The sequence below is a fragment of the Gopherus flavomarginatus genome, chromosome 11, assembly GCF_025201925.1.
Source record: "Gopherus flavomarginatus isolate rGopFla2 chromosome 11, rGopFla2.mat.asm, whole genome shotgun sequence".
Lineage (NCBI taxonomy): Eukaryota > Metazoa > Chordata > Testudines > Testudinidae > Gopherus > Gopherus flavomarginatus.
Window position 1 is genome coordinate 15,821,817 of NC_066627.1, and position 20,955 is coordinate 15,842,771.

Here is a 20,955-nt window from a genome sequence, read left to right on the forward strand (position 1 = left end):
CTTCCTGAACAGTTTACATCCATCCATGACAGTACTCCAGTCATGTGAGTTATCCCACCAAGTCTCTGTTATTCCAATCATGTCATAGTTCCTTGACTGAGCCAGGACTTCCAGTTCTCCCTGCTTGTTTCCCAGGCTTCTTGCATTTGTGTATAGGCACTTAAGATAGCTCGCTGATTGTCCTGCTTTCTCAGTCTGAGACAGGAGTCCTCCCCTCTTGCACTCTCCTGCTCGTGCTTCCTCCCAGTATCCCATTTCCCCACTTACCTCAGGGCTTTGGTCTCCTTCCCCTAGTGAACCTAGTTTAAAGCCCTCCTCACTAGGTTAGCCAGTCTGCTTGCGAAGATGTTCTTCCGTTTCTTCATTAGGTCAAGCCCATCTCTGCCTAGCACTCCTCCTTCTTGGAACACCATCCCATGGTCGAAGAATCCAAGGCTGCCTCTTCAACACCACCTGCATAGCCATTCATTGACTTCCACATTTCGACGGTCTCTACCCAGGCCTTTTCCCTGCAAAGGGAGGATGGACGAGAACACCACTTGCGCCTCAAGCTCCTTTATCCTTCTTCCTAGAGTCATGTAGTCTGCAGTGATCTGCTCAAGGTCACTCTTGGCATTATCATTGGTGCCCACATGGCAGGAAGGGGTAGCAATCTGAGAGCTTGTTGGGTCTTGGTAGTCTTTCCCTCACATCATGAATTCTAGCTCCTGGCAAGCAGAAGACCTCTCGGCAGATAGATGACTCAGTCGACCTGAGGAGAGAGTATCCACCACCACCCGCCACCCACCTTGAGGTATAAAAAGGAGCCTCTAAAGGAATGTTTTTTGCCCAGCTTAGGGAGAAACAGAAAGTCCCACCATTCACCAAGTCATGTCCATTGTCGCAGGCATACATGTGTTAATGTACCCGTAAGCATATATCACATTGGTAGATGTGCAGGTGAACGAACCCCTGATGGTGTGGCTGATGTGATTAGGTCCTATGATGGTTATTATAACTGATTATAACTCATCTTTATTAATTAGCCTTTAGAGGTGGTATGGCTACTCCCATCTTTTCATGTTCTGTCTGTATATATATAGTCTTACTATATGTTCCATTCTATGCATCTGATGAAATGGGCTGTAGCCCACAAAATCTTATGCTTAAATAAATGTGTTAGTCTCTAAGGTGCCACAGGTACTCCTGCATTCTAAGTCATTGTAGTCCTTGAAATGTAAAAAGTACCATTTAGTTCTTCATGTAATTATTATCAGAGGTAAAGAAAAGGAAGTCTGCACCTGACCAAAAAAGCCGATGGGAAGGCAGAACTTTTTAAAATTGGGAAAGTAACTTTCCCTGTGTCTATTGTTCTCTGGGCTGCACCGGCACTGAATAGAAATGCTATAAGCAGAAATGCTGTGTAAGGTTTGAACCAGGTATGAAAAAGTATTTTCCAAACTTAGAAGAAATAATTTGGATTGGGAATGTTGAGTTAGACGCTATCAGGTTTATATTTTATTTTGGCTTTTGCATCTCCTCTGTGCTAACCCCTGATGCTTTTGTTTCCTTGTAATCTTTTAGCTGAACCCCCAAGAAAGCTATTTGGGGTGCTTAATTTTTGTAATTTTTTTTTTAAATCTAGCAAAAACCCTAAGTATTTTTTCTCTTTTTGTTTTTAATAAAATTTACCTTTTTTAAGAACAGGATTGGATTTTTGGTGTTGTAAGAGGTTTGTGCATGTTGTCTGATTAGCTGGTAGCTACAGCTAATTTCCTTTGTTTTCTTTATCAGCTCTTCCTTGGAGGGGTGGTAAAAGGGCTTGAGGGTACCCCATAGGGAGGGATTCCCAAGTGCTCCTTCCTGGGTTCAAAGGTTGTTTTGTTTTTTTGTTTTTTTGTTTTTTTTGCATTTGGGTGGTGGCAGCATTTACCAAGCCAAGATCAGAGAAAACTTGTAACCTTGGGAGTTTATTACAAACCTGGAGTGGCAAGTGTTCATTTTTAGAATCCTTGCGGGCGCTGACTTTCTGCACGCAGAGGCAGCATGAGGATTTAGTCTTGACAACACCGAGTCTCAGAACCTGAGGCAATAGACTAGTGCCAGCAGGGCTCAGGCTAAGAGGCTCAATATAGCCATGTAGAGGTCTGGGCTTGGACTGCAGCCTGGGCTCTGAGATGCACCCTCACTGCAGGGTTACAGAGCCTGGGCTTCACCCAAATGTCTATCCTGCCATTTTTACCCCTGTGGCCTAAATCCCCCCAAGTTCAAGTCAGATAACTTGGGCCAGCCACGGCTTTGCCTTGTGTCTTTTATTTCCATGTAGATGTTCCCCCTGACTGCCCAAGTCTGGATGTGGGTTCCATTGGCTAGAATGGCGCTAGAAGCAAGGCATTGAAATGTCTAAGTCCCTTTGTAGATCCAGCTTTAAGTCACTATTTTACATGCAGACTTTGTTTTAGTCTATGGAATTCATTAAAATAGTATCTACCCACCTTCAGCAAGGAAAATACAACACAGTTTTATTCCAAACACAAAGATCCTCATTCTGATTGATCTTACAGATAAATCTTTGCACACCCTTCATATGTTATAAACTCACAGTTCCAAACACCTAGCATGAAATAATGGGCTACACAAGATTTAAGCATTAAACTGTAAATCAGCTGCACTCATTATTGTTTTGTCTTGCAAAAACTACAGTAGCAATTCTGAAGTCTTCTAAAATCTACACATTTATTGAAAATTTTTCTCTGTGCCTCTTTCACCTCTGTGTTTCTCAGGCTGTATATGAAGGGATTGGCCAGAGGAGTCAGAATTGTGTAGCAGACAGAGAACACTTTGTTGAGGTCTCTGAGTGTATTGTTTTTTGGTAGCAGATACACAATGATCAGAGTCCCATAGAAAATTGTCACCACAATCAGGTGAGAGGAGCAGGTGGATTAGGCCTTCTGCCTTCCAGTGTTGGAAGGTATTCGCAGGATGGTGGAGATGATACAAATATAGGACATCACAGTTAAAGCAAATGGGGGCAATGTGAATAAAGGAGACATAATGGTAAGTACAAGTTCCAAATGGTAGATATCAATGCAGCAGTGATTTATTATTTGTGTAACTTCACAGAAGAAATGATTAATTTCATTGGGACCGCAGAAAGTTAATTGTAATAACATACCTGTTACTATGGAACTAGCCAATAACCCACTTACCTAAGACCCAGCTGCTAGCTGGAGGCAGAAACTGCCATTCATAAGGGCTGCATAATTCAGTGGTTTGCATATTGCTAGATATCAGTCATAAGACATCACTGCTAGGAGATAACACTCAGTGGCTGCAAAGAAACCAACAAAGTAACATTGTGTGATGCAGCCACCAATGGAAATGGTTTTGTCCTCAGTAAGGAGACCGGCGAGCATCCTTGGCAGGATGGTTGAGGTGTAGCAGGTCTCTAAGCAGGACAAGTTCCCCAAAAAGAAGTACATGGAGGTGTGAAGGTCTTGATCAGCCACAACTAGAGCAATTACGAGGATGTTCCCAGCCATAGTCACAATGTAAATCCCAAGGAGCAACAGGAAGGGAAGGGTCTGCAGTTTGGGGATAGACCCAAATCCCAGGGGGATGAACTCTGTGAAGGAGGTTTGATTTCCCTGTCCCGTGTTTGCCATGAGGGAAATGAACCAAACCCTGCAAATAGAACGAGAACATTTATTAAACATCAATATTACATTAGTAATTTAAATGCATTAATGTTCAAAAGCTCCCTCTCCTTCAGGCCACCAACCCAAATACTGAGCTCAGCACACAGGCAGACATACACACATACAATGGAGGTTAACAGTATTGGAGACTGAGTGGGAAAAACCGACACACAAATGAACTGCTGAAGCAAGCTCAGATTTGCGTAAAGACCCTAATTTATCTGACTCACAACACATTAAGCCTTGCTTCATTTATTCTGCTCCAAAGAACTGACACTAGTGGTTTGCAGTGAGTAAACGAGTTCACCAGGTGGAGCCTGGCAGATGAAGTTGTAGGCACTGGATTCAGGGCTGCCCGGCAGGGGGGGAAATGGAGCAATTTGCCCCAGGCCTCGAGCCCCACAGAGGCCCCCACGAGGCACCCCCCCCCAGCTTCCACCTCCACCTTCCCCAATCCCCCCGGCGCCTCAGCGCGCTGTGTCCAGGAGCAGCCCCGGACAGCACTGCAGTGGCGGGACCTGAACTGCTCCCGCTCAGACGCGTGTAAGGGGGCGGGGCTGCGAGCTCAGGCCCTGCCCGAGCCCCACCCCCATACCACGCAGCTCTGAGTAGGAGCTCAGAACCCAGCGCTGTCCAGGGCCGCTCCTGGGCGTGGCGCGCTAAGGCTCCAGGAGACGTCGGAGCATGGGAAGCCCCTCTGAGCCGGACACCCCCCCCCAGCCCATCCCCTCACAGCCCTGACCCCCAGCTCTGAGCACAGCCCCTCTGAGCCAGGCACCCCGACCCCATCCCTTCCTGACCCCCAGCTCTGAGCACAGCCCCTCTGAGCCAGGCACCCCGACCCCATCCCTTCCTGACCCCCAGCTGTGAGCACAGCCCCTCTGAGCCAGGCACCCTGACCCCATCCCCTCCTGACCCCCAGCTCTGAGCACAGCCCCTCTGAGCCAGGCACCTCCTGACCCCATCCCCTCCTGACCCCCAGCTCTGAGCACAGCCCCCTCTGAGCCAGGCACCCCCGACCCCATCCCCTCCTGACCCCCAGCTCTGAGCACAAGCCCCTCTGAGCCAGGCACCCCGACCCCATCCCCTCCTGACCCCCAGCTCTGAGCACAGCCCCTCTGAGCCAGGCCCCCCCCGACCCCATCCCCTCCTGACCCCCAGCTCTGAGCACAGCCCCTCTGAGCCAGGCACCCCTGGCCATGGCCACTATCCCTCCTGACCCCCAGCTCTGAGCACAGCCCCTCTGAGCCAGGCACCCCCGACCCCATCCCCTCCTGACCCCCAGCTCTGAGCACAGCCCCTCTGAGCCAGGCACCCCGACCCCATCCCCTCCTGACCCCCAGCTCTGAGCACAGCCCCTCTGAGCCAGGCACCCCGACCCCATCCCCTCCTGACCCTCTATGTCTGAGCACAGCCCCTCTGAGCCAGGCACCCCCTGACCCCATCCCCTCCTGACCCCCAGCTCTGAGCACAGCCCCTCTGAGCCAGGCACCCCCGGACCCCATCCCCTCCTGACCCCTAGGTCTGAGCACAGTCCCTCAGAGCCAGGCACCCCCTGACCCCATCCCCTCCTGACCCCCAGCTCTGAGCACAGCCCCTCTGAGCCAGGCACCCCCTGACCCCATCCCCTCCTGACCCCCAGCTCTGAGCACAGCCCCTCTGAGCCAGGCACCCCCGACCCCATCCCCTCCTGACCCCCAGCTCTGAGCACAGCCCCTCTGAGCCAGGCACCCCCGACCCCATCCCCTCCTGACCCCCAGCTGTGATCACAGCCCCTCTGAGCCAGGCACCCCGACCCCATCCCCTCCTGACCCCCAGCTCTGAGCACAGCCCCTCTGAGCCAGGCACCCCGACCCCATCCCCTCCTGACCCCCAGCTCTGAGCACAGCCCCTCTGAGCCAGGCACCCCGACCCCATCCCCTCCTGACCCCCAGCTCTGAGCACAGCCCCTCTGAGCCAGGCACCCCGACCCCATCCCCTCCTGACCCCCAGCTCTGAGCACAGCCCCTCTGAGCCAGGCACCCCGACCCCATCCCTTCCTGACCCCCAGCTCTGAGCACAGCCCCTCTGAGCCAGGCACCCCGACCCCATCCCCTCCTGACCCCCAGCTCTGAGCAGAGCCCCTCTGAGCCAGGCACCCCGACCCCATCCCCTCCTGACCCCCAGCTCTGAGCACAGCCCCTCTGAGCCAGGCCACCCCGACCCCATCCCCTCCTGACCCCCAGCTCTGAGCACAGCCCCTCTGAGCCAGGCACCCCCTGACCCCATCCCCTCCTGACCCCCAGCTCTGAGCACAGCCCCTCTGAGCCAGGCACCCCGACCCCATCCCCTCCTGACCCCCAGCTCTGAGCACAGCCCCTCTGAGCCAGGCACCCCGACCCCATCCCCTCCTGACCCCCAGCTCTGAGCACAGCCCCTCTGAGCCAGGCACCCCGACCCCATCCCCTCCTGACCCCCAGCTCTGAGCACAGCCCCTCTGAGCCAGGCACCCCGACCCCATCCCCTCCTGACCCCCAGCTCTGAGCACAGCCCCTCTGAGCCAGGCCCCCCCGACCCCATCCCCTCCTGACCCCCAGCTCTGAGCACAGCCCCTCTGAGCCAGGCACCCCTGACCCCATCCCCTCCTGACCCCCAGCTCTGAGCACAGCCCCTCTGAGCCAGGCACCCCGACCCCATCCCCTCCTGACCCCCAGCTCTGAGCACAGCCCCTCTGAGCCAGGCACCCCCAGACCCCATCCCCACCAGACCCCCAGCTCTGAGCACAGCCCCTCTGAGCCAGGCACCCCGACCCCATCCCCTCCTGACCCCCAGCTCTGAGCACAGCCCCTCTGAGCCAGGCACCCCGACCCCATCCCCTCCTGACCCCCAGCTGTGAGCACAGCCCCTCTGAGCCAGGCACCCCGACCCCATCCCCTCCTGACCCCCAGCTGTGAGCACAGCCCCTCTGAGCCAGGCACCCCGACCCCATCCCCTCCTGACCCCCAGCTCTGAGCACAGCCCCTCTGAGCCAGGCACCCCCTGACCCCATCCCCTCCTGACCCCCAGCTCTGAGCACAGCCCCTCTGAGCCAGGCACCCCGACCCCATCCCCTCCTGACCCCTAGGTCTGAGCACAGCCCCTCTGAGCCAGGCACCCCGACCCCATCCCCTCCTGACCCCCTAGCTCTGAGCACAGCCCCTCTGAGCCAGGCACCCCCTGACCCCATCCCCTCCTGACCCCCAGCTCTGAGCACAGCCCCTCTGAGCCAGGCACCCCGACCCCATCCCCTCCTGACCCCCAGCTCTGAGCACAGCCCCTCTGAGCCAGGCACCCCGACCCCATCCCTCCTGACCCCCAGCTCTGAGCACAGCCCCTCTGAGCCAGGCACCCCCTGACCCCATCCCCTCCTGACCCCCAGCTCTGAGCACAGCCCCTCTGAGCCAGGCACCCCCGACCCCATCCCCTCCTGACCCCCAGCTCTGAGCACAGCCCCTCTGAGCCAGGCACCCCCGACCCCATCCCCTCCTGACCCCCAGCTCTGAGCACAGCCCCTCTGAGCCAGGCACCCCCGACCCCATCCCCTCCTGACCCCCAGCTGTGAGCACAGCCCCTCTGAGCCAGGCACCCCGACCCCATCCCCTCCTGACCCCCAGCTCTGAGCACAGCCCCTCTGAGCCAGGCACCCCGACCCCATCCCCTCCTGACCCCCAGCTCTGAGCACAGCCCCTCTGAGCCAGGCACCCCGACCCCATCCCCTCCTGACCCCCAGCTCTGAGCACAGCCCCTCTGAGCCAGGCACCCCGACCCCATCCCCTCCTGACCCCCAGCTCTGAGCACAGCCCCTCTGAGCCAGGCACCCCGACCCCATCCCCTCCTGACCCCCAGCTCTGAGCACAGCCCCTCTGAGCCAGGCACCCCGACCCCATCCCCTCCTGACCCCCAGCTCTGAGCACAGCCCCTCTGAGCCAGGCACCCCGACCCCATCCCCTCCTGACCCCCAGCTCTGAGCACAGCCCCTCTGAGCCAGGCACCCCCTGACCCCATCCCCTCCTGACCCCCAGCTCTGAGCACAGCCCCTCTGAGCCAGGCACCCCGACCCCATCCCCTCCTGACCCCCAGCTCTGAGCACAGCCCCTCAGAGCCAGGCACCCCCTGACCCCATCCCCTCCTGACCCCCAGCTCTGAGCACAGCCCCTCTGAGCCAGGCACCCCGACCCCATCCCCTCCTGACCCCCAGCTCTGAGCACAGCCCCTCTGAGCCAGGCACCCCCGACCCCATCCCCTCCTGACCCCCAGCTCTGAGCACAGCCCCTCTGAGCCAGGCACCCCGACCCCATCCCCTCCTGACCCCCAGCTCTGAGCACAGCCCCTCTGAGCCAGGCACCCCGACCCCATCCCCTCCTGACCCCCAGCTCTGAGCACAGCCCCTCTGAGCCAGGCACCCCTGACCCCATCCCCTCCTGACCCCCTAGCTCTGAGCACAGCCCCTCTGAGCCAGGCACCCCGACCCCATCCCCTCCTGACCCCCAGCTCTGAGCACAGCCCCTCTGAGCCAGGCACCCCCTGACCCCATCCCCTCCTGACCCCCAGCTCTGTGCACAGCCCCTCTGAGCCAGGCACCCCTGACCCCATCCCCTCCTGACCCCCAGCTCTGAGCACAGCCCCTCTGAGCCAGGCACCCCGACCCCATCCCCTCCTGACCCCCAGCTCTGAGCACAGCCCCTCTGAGCCAGGCACCCCTGACCCCATCCCCTCCTGCCCCCAGCTGTGAGCAACAGCCCCTCTGAGCCAGGCCCCCTACCCCTCCCCCTCCTGACCCCCATCGCTGAGCACAGCCCTCTGAGCCAGGCACCCCGACCCCATCCCCTCCTGACCCCCGCTGTGAGCACTAGGGCCCTCTGAGCCAGGCACCCCGACCCCATCCCTCCTGCCCACAGCTCTGAGCACAGCCCCTCTGAGCCAGGCACCCCGACCCCATCCCCTCCTGACCCCCAGCTCTGAGCACAGGCCCCTATGAGCCGGCACCTCCTGACCCCATCCCCTCCTGAAGCCCCTAGGCTCTGAGCACAGCCCCATCTTGAGCCAGGCACCGCCCTGACCCCATCCCTCCTGGACCCCCAGGCTATGAAGCACAGCCCCTCTGAGCAAGGCACCTCCTGACCCAATCCCCTCCTGACCCCTCAGGCTCTGAGCACAGCCCCTCTGAGACAGGCACCTTCCTTGACCCCATCCCCTCCTGACCCCCAGCTCTGAGCACAGGCCCCTCTGAGCCAGGCACCCCCCTGACCCCATCCCCTCCTGACCACCAGCTTCTGAGCACAGCCCCTCTGAGCCAGGCACCCCGACCCCATCCCCTCCTGACCCCCAGCTCTGAGCACAGCCCCTCTGAGCCAGGCACCCCGACCCCATCCCCTCCTGACCCCCAGCTCTGAGCACAGCCCCTCTGAGCCAGGCACTCCCTGACCCCATCCCCTCCTGACCCCCAGCTGTGAGCACAGCCCCTCTGAGCCAGGCACCCCGACCCCATCCCCTCCTGACCCCCAGCTCTGAGCACAGCCCCTCTGAGCCAGGCACCCCGACCCCATCCCCTCCTGACCCCTATGTCTGAGCACAGCCCCTCTGAGCCAGGCACCCCCTGACCCCATCCCCTCCTGACCCCCAGCTCTGAGCACAGCCCCTCTGAGCCAGGCACCCCGACCCCATCCCCTCCTGACCCCCAGCTCTGAGCACAGCCCCTCTGAGCCAGGCACCCCCGACCCCATCCCCTCCTGACCCCTAGGTCTGAGCACAGTCCCTCAGAGCCAGGCACCCGCTGACCCCATCCCCTCCTGACCCCCAGCTCTGAGCACAGCCCCTCTGAGCCAGGCACCCCCGACCCCATCCCCTCCTGACCCCCAGCTCTGAGCACAGCCCCTCTGAGCCAGGCACCCCTGACCCCATCCCCTCCTGACCCCCAGCTCTGAGCACAGCCCCTCTGAGCCAGGCACCCCCGACCCCATCCCCTCCTGACCCCCAGCTCTGAGCACAGCCCCTCTGAGCCAGGCACCCCCTGACCCCATCCCCTCCTGACCCCCAGCTCTGAGCACAGCCCCTCTGAGCCAGGCACCCCGACCCCATCCCCTCCTGACCCCCAGCTCTGAGCACAGCCCCTCTGAGCCAGGCACCCCCTGACCCCATCCCCTCCTGACCCCCAGCTCTGAGCACAGCCCCTCTGAGCCAGGCACCCCCTGACCCCATCCCCTCCTGACCCCCAGCTCTGAGCACAGCCCCTCTGAGCCAGGCACCCCGACCCCATCCCCTCCTGACCCCCAGCTCTGAGCACAGCCCCTCTGAGCCAGGCACCCCCGGACCCCATCCCCTCCTGACCCCAGCTCTGAGCACAGCCCCTCTGAGCCAGGCACCCCTTGACCCCATCCCCTCCTGACCCCCAGCTCTGAGCACAGCCCCTCTGAGCCAGGCACCACCCGACCCCATCCCTCCTGACCCCCAGCTTGAGCACAGCCCCTCTGAGCCAGGCACCCCGACCCCATCCCTCCTGACCCCCAGCTCTGAGCACAGCCCCCTCTGAGCCAGGCACCCCGACCCCATCCCCCTCCTGACCCCAGCTCTGAGCACAGCCCCTCTGAGCCAGGCACTACCGACCCCATCCCCTCCTGACCCCCAGCTCTGAGCACAGCCCCTCTGAGCCAGGCACTCCCTGACCCCATCCCTCCTGACCCCCGATGTCTGAGCACAGCCCCTCTGAGCCAGGCACCCCGACCCCATCCCCCTCCTGACCCCCAGCTCTGAGCACAGCCCCTCTGAGCAGGCACCCCGACCATCCTCTGACCCCCTATCTCTGAGCACAGCCCTCAGAGCCAGCACCCCTGAACCCCATCCCTTCCTGACCCCCAGCTCTGAGCACAGCCCCTCTGAGCCAGGCACCCCCTGACCCCATCCCCTCCTGACCCCCAGCTCTGAGCACAGCCCCTCTGAGCCAGGCACCCCGACCCCATCCCCTCCTGACCCCCAGCTGTGAGCACAGCCCCTCTGAGCCAGGCACCCCGACCCCATCCCCTCCTGACCCCCAGCTCTGAGCACAGCCCCTCTGAGCCAGGCACCCCGACCCCATCCCCTCCTGACCCCCAGCTCTGAGCACAGCCCCTCTGAGCCAGGCACCCCGACCCCATCCCCTCCTGACCCCCAGCTCTGAGCACAGCCCCTCTGAGCCAGGCACCCCCTGACCCCATCCCCTCCTGACCCCCAGCTCTGAGCACAGCCCCTCTGAGCCAGGCACCCCGACCCCATCCCCTCCTGACCCCCAGCTCTGAGCACAGCCCCTCTGAGCCAGGCACCCCGGACCCCATCCCCTCCTGACCCCTAGGTCTGAGCACAGCCCCTCTGAGCCAGGCACCCCCTGACCCCATCCCCTCCTGACCCCAGCTCTGAGCACAGCCCCTCTGAGCCAGGCACCCCGACCCCATCCCCTCCTGACCCCCAGCTCTGAGCACAGCCCCTCTGAGCCAGGCACCCCCGACCCCATCCCCTCCTGACCCCCAGCTCTGAGCACAGCCCCTCTGAGCCAGGCACCCCGACCCCATCCCCTCCTGACCCCCAGCTCTGAGCACAGCCCTCTGAGCCAGGCACCCCGGACCCCATCCCCTCCTGACCCCCAGCTCTGAGCACAGCCCCTCTGAGCCAGGCACCCCCGACCCCATCCCCTCCTGACCCCAGCTCTGAGCACAGCCCCTCTGAGCCAGGCACCCCCTGACCCCATCCCCTCCTGACCCCCAGCTCTGAGCACAGCCCCTCTGAGCCAGGCACCCCCGACCCCATCCCCTCCTGACCCCCAGCTCTGAGCACAGCCCCTCTGAGCCAGGCACCCCGACCCCATCCCCTCCTGACCCCTAGGCTCTGAGCACAGCCCCTCTGAGCCAGGCACCCCTGACCCCATCCCCTCCTGACCCCCAGGTCTGAGCACAGCCCCTCTGAGCCAGGCACCCCGACCCCATCCCCTCCTGACCCCCAGCTCTGAGCACAGCCCCTCTGAGCCAGGCACCCCTGACCCCATCCCCTCCTGACCCCCAGCTCTGAGCACAGCCCTCTGAGCCAGGCACCCCGACCCCATCCCCTCCTGACCCCCAGCTCTGAGCACAGCCCCTCTGAGCCAGGCACCCCGACCCCATCCCCTCCTGACCCCCAGCTCTGAGCACAGCCCCTCTGAGCCAGGCACCCCTGACCCCATCCCCTCCTGACCCCCAGCTCTGAGCACAGCCCCTCTGAGCCAGGCACCCCGACCCCATCCCCTCCTGACCCCCAGCTCTGAGCACAGCCCCTCTGAGCCAGGCACCCCGACCCCATCCCCTCCTGACCCCCAGCTCTGAGCACAGCCCCTCTGAGCCAGGCACCCCGACCCCATCCCCTCCTGACCCCCAGCTCTGAGCACAGCCCCTCTGAGCCAGGCACCCCGACCCCATCCCCTCCTGACCCCCAGCTCTGAGCACAGCCCCTCTAGAGCCAGGCACCCCCTGACCCCATCCCCTCCTGACCCCAGCTCTGAGCACAGCCCCTCTGAGCCAGGCACCCCTGACCCAATCCCCTCCTGACCCCCAGCTCTGAGCCACAGCCCCTCTGAGCCAGGCACCCTGACCCCATCCCCTCCTGACCCCCAGCTCTGAGCACAGCCCCTCTGAGCCAGGCACCCCGACCCCATCCCCTCCTGACCCCCAGCTCTGAGCACAGCCCCTCTGAGCCAGGCACCCCGACCCCATCCCCTCCTGACCCCCAGCTCTGAGCACAGCCCCTCTGAGCCAGGCACCCCGACCCCATCCCCTCCTGACCCCTAGCTCTGAGCCACAGCCCCTCTGAGCCAGGCACCCCCTGACCCCATCCCCTCCTGACCCCCAGCTCTGAGCACAGCCCCTCTGAGCCAGGCACCCCGACCCCATCCCCTCCTGACCCCCAGCTCTGAGCACAGCCCCTCTGAGCCAGGCACCCCCACCCCATCCCCTCCTGACCCCCAGCTCTGAGCACAGCCCCTCTGAGCCAGGCACCCCTGACCCCATCCCCTCCTGACCCCCAGCTCTGAGCACAGCCCCTCTGAGCCAGGCACCCCGACCCCATCCCCTCCTGACCCCCAGCTCTGAGCACAGCCCCTCTGAGCCAGGCACCCCGACCCCATCCCCTCCTGACCCCCAGCTCTGAGCACAGCCCCTCTGAGCCAGGCACCCCCTGACCCCATCCCCTCCTGACCCCCAGCTCTGAGCACAGCCCCTCTGAGCCAGGCACCCCCACCCCATCCCCTCCTGACCCCCAGCTCTGAGCACAGCCCCTCTGAGCCAGGCACCCCCTGACCCCATCCCCTCCTGACCCCCAGCTCTGAGCACAGCCCCTCTGAGCCAGGCACCCCGACCCCATCCCCTCCTGACCCCCAGCTCTGAGCACAGCCCCTCTGAGCCAGGCACCCCGACCCCATCCCCTCCTGACCCCCAGCTCTGAGCACAGCCCCTCTGAGCCAGGCACCCCGACCCCATCCCCTCCTGACCCCCAGCTCTGAGCACAGCCCCTCTGAGCCAGGCACCCCGACCCCATCCCCTCCTGACCCCCAGCTCTGAGCACAGCCCCTCTGAGCCAGGCACCCCCGACCCCATCCCCTCCTGACCCCCAGCTGTGAGCACAGCCCCTCTGAGCCAGGCACCCCCTGACCCCATCCCCTCCTGACCCCCAGCTCTGAGCACAGCCCCTCTGAGCCAGGCACCCCGACCCCATCCCCTCCTGACCCCCAGCTCTGAGCACAGCCCCTCTGAGCCAGGCACCCCGACCCCATCCCCTCCTGACCCCCAGCTCTGAGCACAGCCCCTCTGAGCCAGGCACCCCGACCCCATCCCCTCCTGACCCCCAGCTCTGAGCACAGCCCCTCTAGAGCCAGGCACCCCGACCCCATCCCCCTCCTGACCCCCAGCTCTGAGCACAGCCCCTCTGAGCCATGCACCCCGACCCCATCCCCTCCTGACCCCCAGCTCTGAGCACAGCCCCTCTGAGCCAGGCACCCCCGACCCCATCACCTCCTGACCACCAGCTCTGAGCACAGTACCCCTCTTTGAGCCAAGGCACCCCGACCCCATTCCCCTCCTGACCCCCAGCTCTTGAGCACAGCCCATATCTGAGCCAATGGCATCCCCGCACCCCCATCCCCTCCTGGACCCCCAGCTCTGTGAGCCCACAGCCCCTCTGAGCCCAGGCACCCCCGAACCCCCATCCCCTCCTGGACCCCCAGCTCTGAGCACAGCCCCCCTTGAGCAGTTCTGTAGGTCTTTTGCACCCCGACCCCATTCTCCCTCCGGATCCCCATGCTCTTGAGCACAGTCCCCTCATGAGCCCGGCACCTCCTGACCCCATCCCCTCCTGACCCCCAGGTCTGAGCACAGCCCCTCTGAGCCAGGCACCCCGACCCCATCCCCTCCTGACCCCCAGCTCTGAGCACAGCCCCTCTGAGCCAGGCACCCCCACCCCATCCCCTCCTGACCCCCTAGCTCTGAGCACAGCCCCTCTGAGCCAGGCACCCCCTGACCCCATCCTTCCTGACCCCCAGCTCTGAGCACAGCCCCTCTGAGCCAGGCACCCCGACCCCATCCCCTCCTGACCCCCAGCTCTGAGCACAGCCCCTCTGAGCCAGGCACCCCGACCCCATCCCCTCCTGACCCCTAGCTCTGAGCACAGCCCCTCTGAGCCAGGCACCCCTGACCCCATCCCCTCCTGACCCCCAGCTCTGAGCACAGCCCCTCTGAGCCAGGCACCCCGACCCCATCCCCTCCTGACCCCCAGCTCTGAGCACAGCCCCTCTGAGCCAGGCACCCCGACCCCATCCCCTCCTGACCCCCAGCTCTGAGCACAGCCCCTCTGAGCCAGGCACCCCGACCCCATCCCCTCCTGACCCCCAGCTCTGAGCACAGCCCCTCTGAGCCAGGCACCCCGACCCCATCCCCTCCTGACCCCCAGCTCTGAGCACAGCCCCTCTGAGCCAGGCACCCCGACCCCATCCCCTCCTGACCCCCAGCTCTGAGCACAGCCCCTCTGAGCCAGGCACCCCGACCCCATCCCCTCCTGACCCCCAGCTCTGAGCACAGCCCCTCTGAGCCAGGCACCCCGACCCCATCCCCTCCTGACCCCCAGCTCTGAGCACAGCCCCTCTGAGCCAGGCACCCCGACCCCATCCCCTCCTGACCCCCAGCTCTGAGCACAGCCCCTCTGAGCCAGGCACCCCGACCCCATCCCCTCCTGACCCCCAGCTCTGAGCACAGCCCCTCTGAGCCAGGCACCCCGACCCCATCCCCTCCTGACCCCCAGCTCTGAGCACAGCCCCTCTGAGCCAGGCACCCCGACCCCATCCCCTCCTGACCCCCAGCTCTGAGCACAGCCCCTCTGAGCCAGGCACCCCGACCCCATCCCCTCCTGACCCCCAGCTCTGAGCACAGCCCCTCTGAGCCAGGCACCCCGACCCCATCCCCTCCTGACCCCCAGCTCTGAGCACAGCCCCTCTGAGCCAGGCACCCCGACCCCATCCCCTCCTGACCCCAGCTCTGAGCACAGCCCCTCTGAGCCAGGCACCCCGACCCCATCCCCTCCTGACCCCCAGCTCTGAGCACAGCCCCTCTGAGCCAGGCACCCCGACCCCATCCCCTCCTGACCCCCAGCTCTGAGCACAGCCCCTCTGAGCCAGGCACCCCCGACCCCATCCCCTCCTGACCCCCAGCTCTGAGCACAGCCCCTCTGAGCCAGGCACCCCCGACCCCATCCCCTCCTGACCCCCAGCTCTGAGCACAGCCCCTCTGAGCCAGGCACCCCGACCCCATCCCCTCCTGACCCCCAGCTCTGAGCACAGCCCCTCTGAGCCAGGCACCCCCGACCCCATCCCCTCCTGACCCCCAGCTCTGAGCACAGCCCCTCTGAGCCAGGCACCCCGACCCCATCCCCACCTGACCCCCAGCTCTGAGCACAGCCCCTCTGAGCCAGGCACCCCCGACCCCATCCCCTCCTGACCCCCAGCTCTGAGCACAGCCCCTCTGAGCCAGGCACCCCGACCCCATCCCCTCCTGACCCCCAGCTCTGAGCACAGCCCCTCTGAGCCAGGCACCCCCTGACCCCATCCCCTCCTGACCCCCAGCTCTGAGCACAGCCCCTCTGAGCCAGGCACCCCTGACCCCATCCCCTCCTGACCCCCAGCTCTGAGCACAGCCCCTCTGAGCCAGGCACCCCGACCCCATCCCCTCCTGACCCCCAGCTCTGAGCACAGCCCCTCTGAGCCAGGCACCCCGACCCCATCCCCTCCTGACCCCCAGCTCTGAGCACAGCCCCTCTGAGCCAGGCACCCCGACCCCATCCCCTCCTGACCCCCAGCTCTGAGCACAGCCCCTCTGAGCCAGGCACCCCTGACCCCATCCCCTCCTGACCCCCAGCTCTGAGCACAGCCCCTCTGAGCCAGGCACCCCTGACCCCATCCCCTCCTGACCCCCAGCTCTGAGCACAGCCCCTCTGAGCCAGGCACCCCTGACCCCATCCCCTCCTGACCCCCAGCTCTGAGCACAGCCCCTCTGAGCCAGGCACCCCTGACCCCATCCCCTCCTGACCCCCAGCTCTGAGCACAGCCCCTCTGAGCCAGGCACCCCGACCCCATTCCCTCCTGACCCCCAGCTCTGAGCACAGCCCCTCTGAGCCAGGCACCCCGACCCCATCCCCTCCTGACCCCCAGCTCTGAGCACAGCCCCTCTGAGCCAGGCACCCCCTGACCCCATCCCCTCCTGACCCCCAGCTCTGAGCACAGCCCCTCTGAGCCAGGCACCCCTGACCCCATCCCCTCCTGACCCCCAGCTCTGAGCACAGCCCCTCTGAGCCAGGCACCCCGACCCCATCCCTCCTGACCCCCAGCTCTGAGCACAGCCCCTCTGAGCCAGGCACCCCGACCCCATCCCCTCCTGACCCCCAGCTCTGAGCACAGCCCCTCTGAGCCAGGCACCCCGACCCCATCCCCTCCTGACCCCCAGCTCTGAGCACAGCCCCTCTGAGCCAGGCACCCCGACCCCATCCCCTCCAGACCCCCAGCTCTGAGCACAGCCCCTCTGAGCCAGGCACCCCCTGACCCCATCCCCTCCTGACCCCCAGCTCTGAGCACAGCCCCTCTGAGCCAGGCACCCCGACCCCATCCCCTCCTGACCCCCAGCTCTGAGCACAGCCCCTCTGAGCCAGGCACCCCTGACCCCATCCCCTCCTGACCCCCAGCTCTGAGCACAGCCCCTCTGAGCCAGGCACCCCTGACCCCATCCCCTCCTGACCCCCAGCTCTGAGCACAGCCCCTCTGAGCCAGGCACCCCCGACCCCATCCCCTCCTGACCCCCAGCTCTGAGCACAGCCCCTCTGAGCCAGGCACCCCGACCCCATCCCCTCCTGACCCCCAGCTCTGAGCACAGCCCCTCTGAGCCAGGCACCCCTGACCCCATCCCCTCCTGACCCCCAGCTCTGAGCACAGCCCCTCTGAGCCAGGCACCCCGACCCCATCCCCTCCTGACCCCCAGCTCTGAGCACAGCCCCTCTGAGCCAGGCACCCCTGACCCCATCCCCTCCTGACCCCCAGCTCTGAGCACAGCCCCTCTGAGCCAGGCACCCCCTGACCCAATCCCCTCCTGACCCCCAGCTCTGAGCACAGCCCCTCTGAGCCAGGCACCCCGACCCCATCCCCTCCTGACCCCCAGCTCTGAGCACAGCCCCTCTGAGCCAGGCACCCCCTGACCCCATCCCCTCCTGACCCCCAGCTCTGAGCACAGCCCCTCTGAGCCAGGCACCCCGACCCCATCCCCTCCTGACCCCAGCTCTGAGCACAGCCCACTCTGAGCCAGGCACCCCGACCCCATCCCCTCCTGACCCCCAGCTCTGAGCACAGCCCCTCTGAGCCAGGCACCCCGACCCCATCCCCTCCTGACCCCCAGCTCTGAGCACAGCCCCTCTGAGCCAGGCACCCCGACCCCATCCCCTCCTGACCCCCAGCTCTGAGCACAGCCCCTCTGAGCCAGGCACCCCGACCCCATCCCCTCCTGACCCCCAGCTCTGAGCACAGCCCCTCTGAGCCAGGCACCCCGACCCCATCCCCTCCTGACCCCCAGCTCTGAGCACAGCCCCTCTGAGCCAGGCACCCCGACCCCATCCCCTCCTGACCCCCAGCTCTGAGCACAGCCCCTCTGAGCCAGGCACCCCGACCCCATCCCCTCCTGACCCCCAGCTCTGAGCACAGCCCCTCTGAGCCAGGCACCCCGACCCCATCCCCTCCTGACCCCCAGCTCTGAGCACAGCCCCTCTGAGCCAGGCACCCCGACCCCATCCCCTCCTGACCCCCAGCTCTGAGCACAGCCCCTCTGAGCCAGGCACCCCGACCCCATCCCCTCCTGACCCCCAGCTCTGAGCACAGCCCCTCTGAGCCAGGCACCCCGACCCCATCCCCTCCTGACCCCCAGCTCTGAGCACAGCCCCTCTGAGCCAGGCACCCCGACCCCATCCCCTCCTGACCCCCAGCTCTGAGCACAGCCCCTCTGAGCCAGGCACCCCGACCCCATCCCCTCCTGACCCCCAGCTCTGAGCACAGCCCCTCTGAGCCAGGCACCCCGACCCCATCCCCTCCTGACCCCCAGCTCTGAGCACAGCCCCTCTGAGCCAGGCACCCCGACCCCATCCCCTCCTGACCCCCAGCTCTGAGCACAGCCCCTCTGAGCCAGGCACCCCGACCCCATCCCCTCCTGACCCCCAGCTCTGAGCACAGCCCCTCTGAGCCAGGCACCCCGACCCCATCCCCTCCTGACCCCCAGCTCTGAGCACAGCCCCTCTGAGCCAGGCACCCCGACCCCATCCCCTCCTGACCCCCAGCTCTGAGCACAGCCCCTCTGAGCCAGGCACCCCGACCCCATCCCCTCCTGACCCCCAGCTCTGAGCACAGCCCCTCTGAGCCAGGCACCCCGACCCCATCCCCTCCTGACCCCCAGCTCTGAGCACAGCCCCTCTGAGCCAGGCACCCCGACCCCATCCCCTCCTGACCCCCAGCTCTGAGCACAGCCCCTCTGAGCCAGGCACCCCGACCCCATCCCCTCCTGACCCCCAGCTCTGAGCACAGCCCCTCTGAGCCAGGCACCCCGACCCCATCCCCTCCTGACCCCCAGCTCTGAGCACAGCCCCTCTGAGCCAGGCACCCCGACCCCATCCCCTCCTGACCCCCAGCTCTGAGCACAGCCCCTCTGAGCCAGGCACCCCGACCCCATCCCCTCCTGACCCCCAGCTCTGAGCACAGCCCCTCTGAGCCAGGCACCCCGACCCCATCCCCTCCTGACCCCCAGCTCTGAGCACAGCCCCTCTGAGCCAGGCACCCCGACCCCATCCCCTCCTGACCCCCAGCTCTGAGCACAGCCCCTCTGAGCCAGGCACCCCGACCCCATCCCCTCCTGACCCCCAGCTCTGAGCACAGCCCCTCTGAGCCAGGCACCCCGACCCCATCCCCTCCTGACCCCCAGCTCTGAGCACAGCCCCTCTGAGCCAGGCACCCCGACCCCATCCCCTCCTGACCCCCAGCTCTGAGCACAGCCCCTCTGAGCCAGGCACCCCGACCCCATCCCCTCCTGACCCCCAGCTCTGAGCACAGCCCCTCTGAGCCAGGCACCCCGACCCCATCCCCTCCTGACCCCCAGCTCTGAGCACAGCCCCTCTGAGCCAGGCACCCCGACCCCATCCCCTCCTGACCCCCAGCTCTGAGCACAGCCCCTCTGAGCCAGGCACCCCGACCCCATCCCCTCCTGACCCCCAGCTCTGAGCACAGCCCCTCTGAGCCAGGCACCCCGACCCCATCCCCTCCTGACCCCCAGCTCTGAGCACAGCCCCTCTGAGCCAGGCACCCCGACCCCATCCCCTCCTGACCCCCAGCTCTGAGCACAGCCCCTCTGAGCCAGGCACCCCGACCCCATCCCCTCCTGACCCCCAGCTCTGAGCACAGCCCCTCTGAGCCAGGCACCCCGACCCCATCCCCTCCTGACCCCCAGCTCTGAGCACAGCCCCTCTGAGCCAGGCACCCCGACCCCATCCCCTCCTGACCCCCAGCTCTGAGCACAGCCCCTCTGAGCCAGGCACCCCGACCCCATCCCCTCCTGACCCCCAGCTCTGAGCACAGCCCCTCTGAGCCAGGCACCCCGACCCCATCCCCTCCTGACCCCCAGCTCTGAGCACAGCCCCTCTGAGCCAGGCACCCCGACCCCATCCCCTCCTGACCCCCAGCTCTGAGCACAGCCCCTCTGAGCCAGGCACCCCGACCCCATCCCCTCCTGACCCCCAGCTCTGAGCACAGCCCCTCTGAGCCAGGCACCCCGACCCCATCCCCTCCTGACCCCCAGCTCTGAGCACAGCCCCTCTGAGCCAGGCACCCCGACCCCATCCCCTCCTGACCCCCAGCTCTGAGCACAGCCCCTCTGAGCCAGGCACCCCGACCCCATCCCCTCCTGACCCCCAGCTCTGAGCACAGCCCCTCTGAGCCAGGCACCCCGACCCCATCCCCTCCTGACCCCCAGCTCTGAGCACAGCCCCTCTGAGCCAGGCACCCCGACCCCATCCCCTCCTGACCCCCAGCTCTGAGCACAGCCCCTCTGAGCCAGGCACCCCGACCCCATCCCCTCCTGACCCCCAGCTCTGAGCACAGCCCCTCTGAGCCAGGCACCCCGACCCCATCCCCTCCTGACCCCCAGCTCTGAGCACAGCCCCTCTGAGCCAGGCACCCCGACCCCATCCCCTCCTGACCCCCAGCTCTGAGCACAGCCCCTCTGAGCCAGGCACCCCGACCCCATCCCCTCCTGACCCCCAGCTCTGAGCACAGCCCCTCTGAGCCAGGCACCCCGACCCCATCCCCTCCTGACCCCCAGCTCTGAGCACAGCCCCTCTGAGCCAGGCACCCCGACCCCATCCCCTCCTGACCCCCAGCTCTGAGCACAGCCCCTCTGAGCCAGGCACCCCGACCCCATCCCCTCCTGACCCCCAGCTCTGAGCACAGCCCCTCTGAGCCAGGCACCCCGACCCCATCCCCTCCTGACCCCCAGCTCTGAGCACAGCCCCTCTGAGCCAGGCACCCCGACCCCATCCCCTCCTGACCCCCAGCTCTGAGCACAGCCCCTCTGAGCCAGGCACCCCGACCCCATCCCCTCCTGACCCCCAGCTCTGAGCACAGCCCCTCTGAGCCAGGCACCCCGACCCCATCCCCTCCTGACCCCCAGCTCTGAGCACAGCCCCTCTGAGCCAGGCACCCCGA

At 64.9% G+C, this 20,955-nt stretch overlaps 1 pseudogene; it reads right to left on the reverse strand.

Annotated features, from left to right (window-relative positions):
- Window positions 1–2,654: 2,654 nt before the first annotated feature.
- LOC127031133 (olfactory receptor 10A7-like) lies at window positions 2,655–3,644 on the reverse strand (annotated as a pseudogene).
- Between the last annotated feature and the right edge of the window lie 17,311 nt (window positions 3,645–20,955).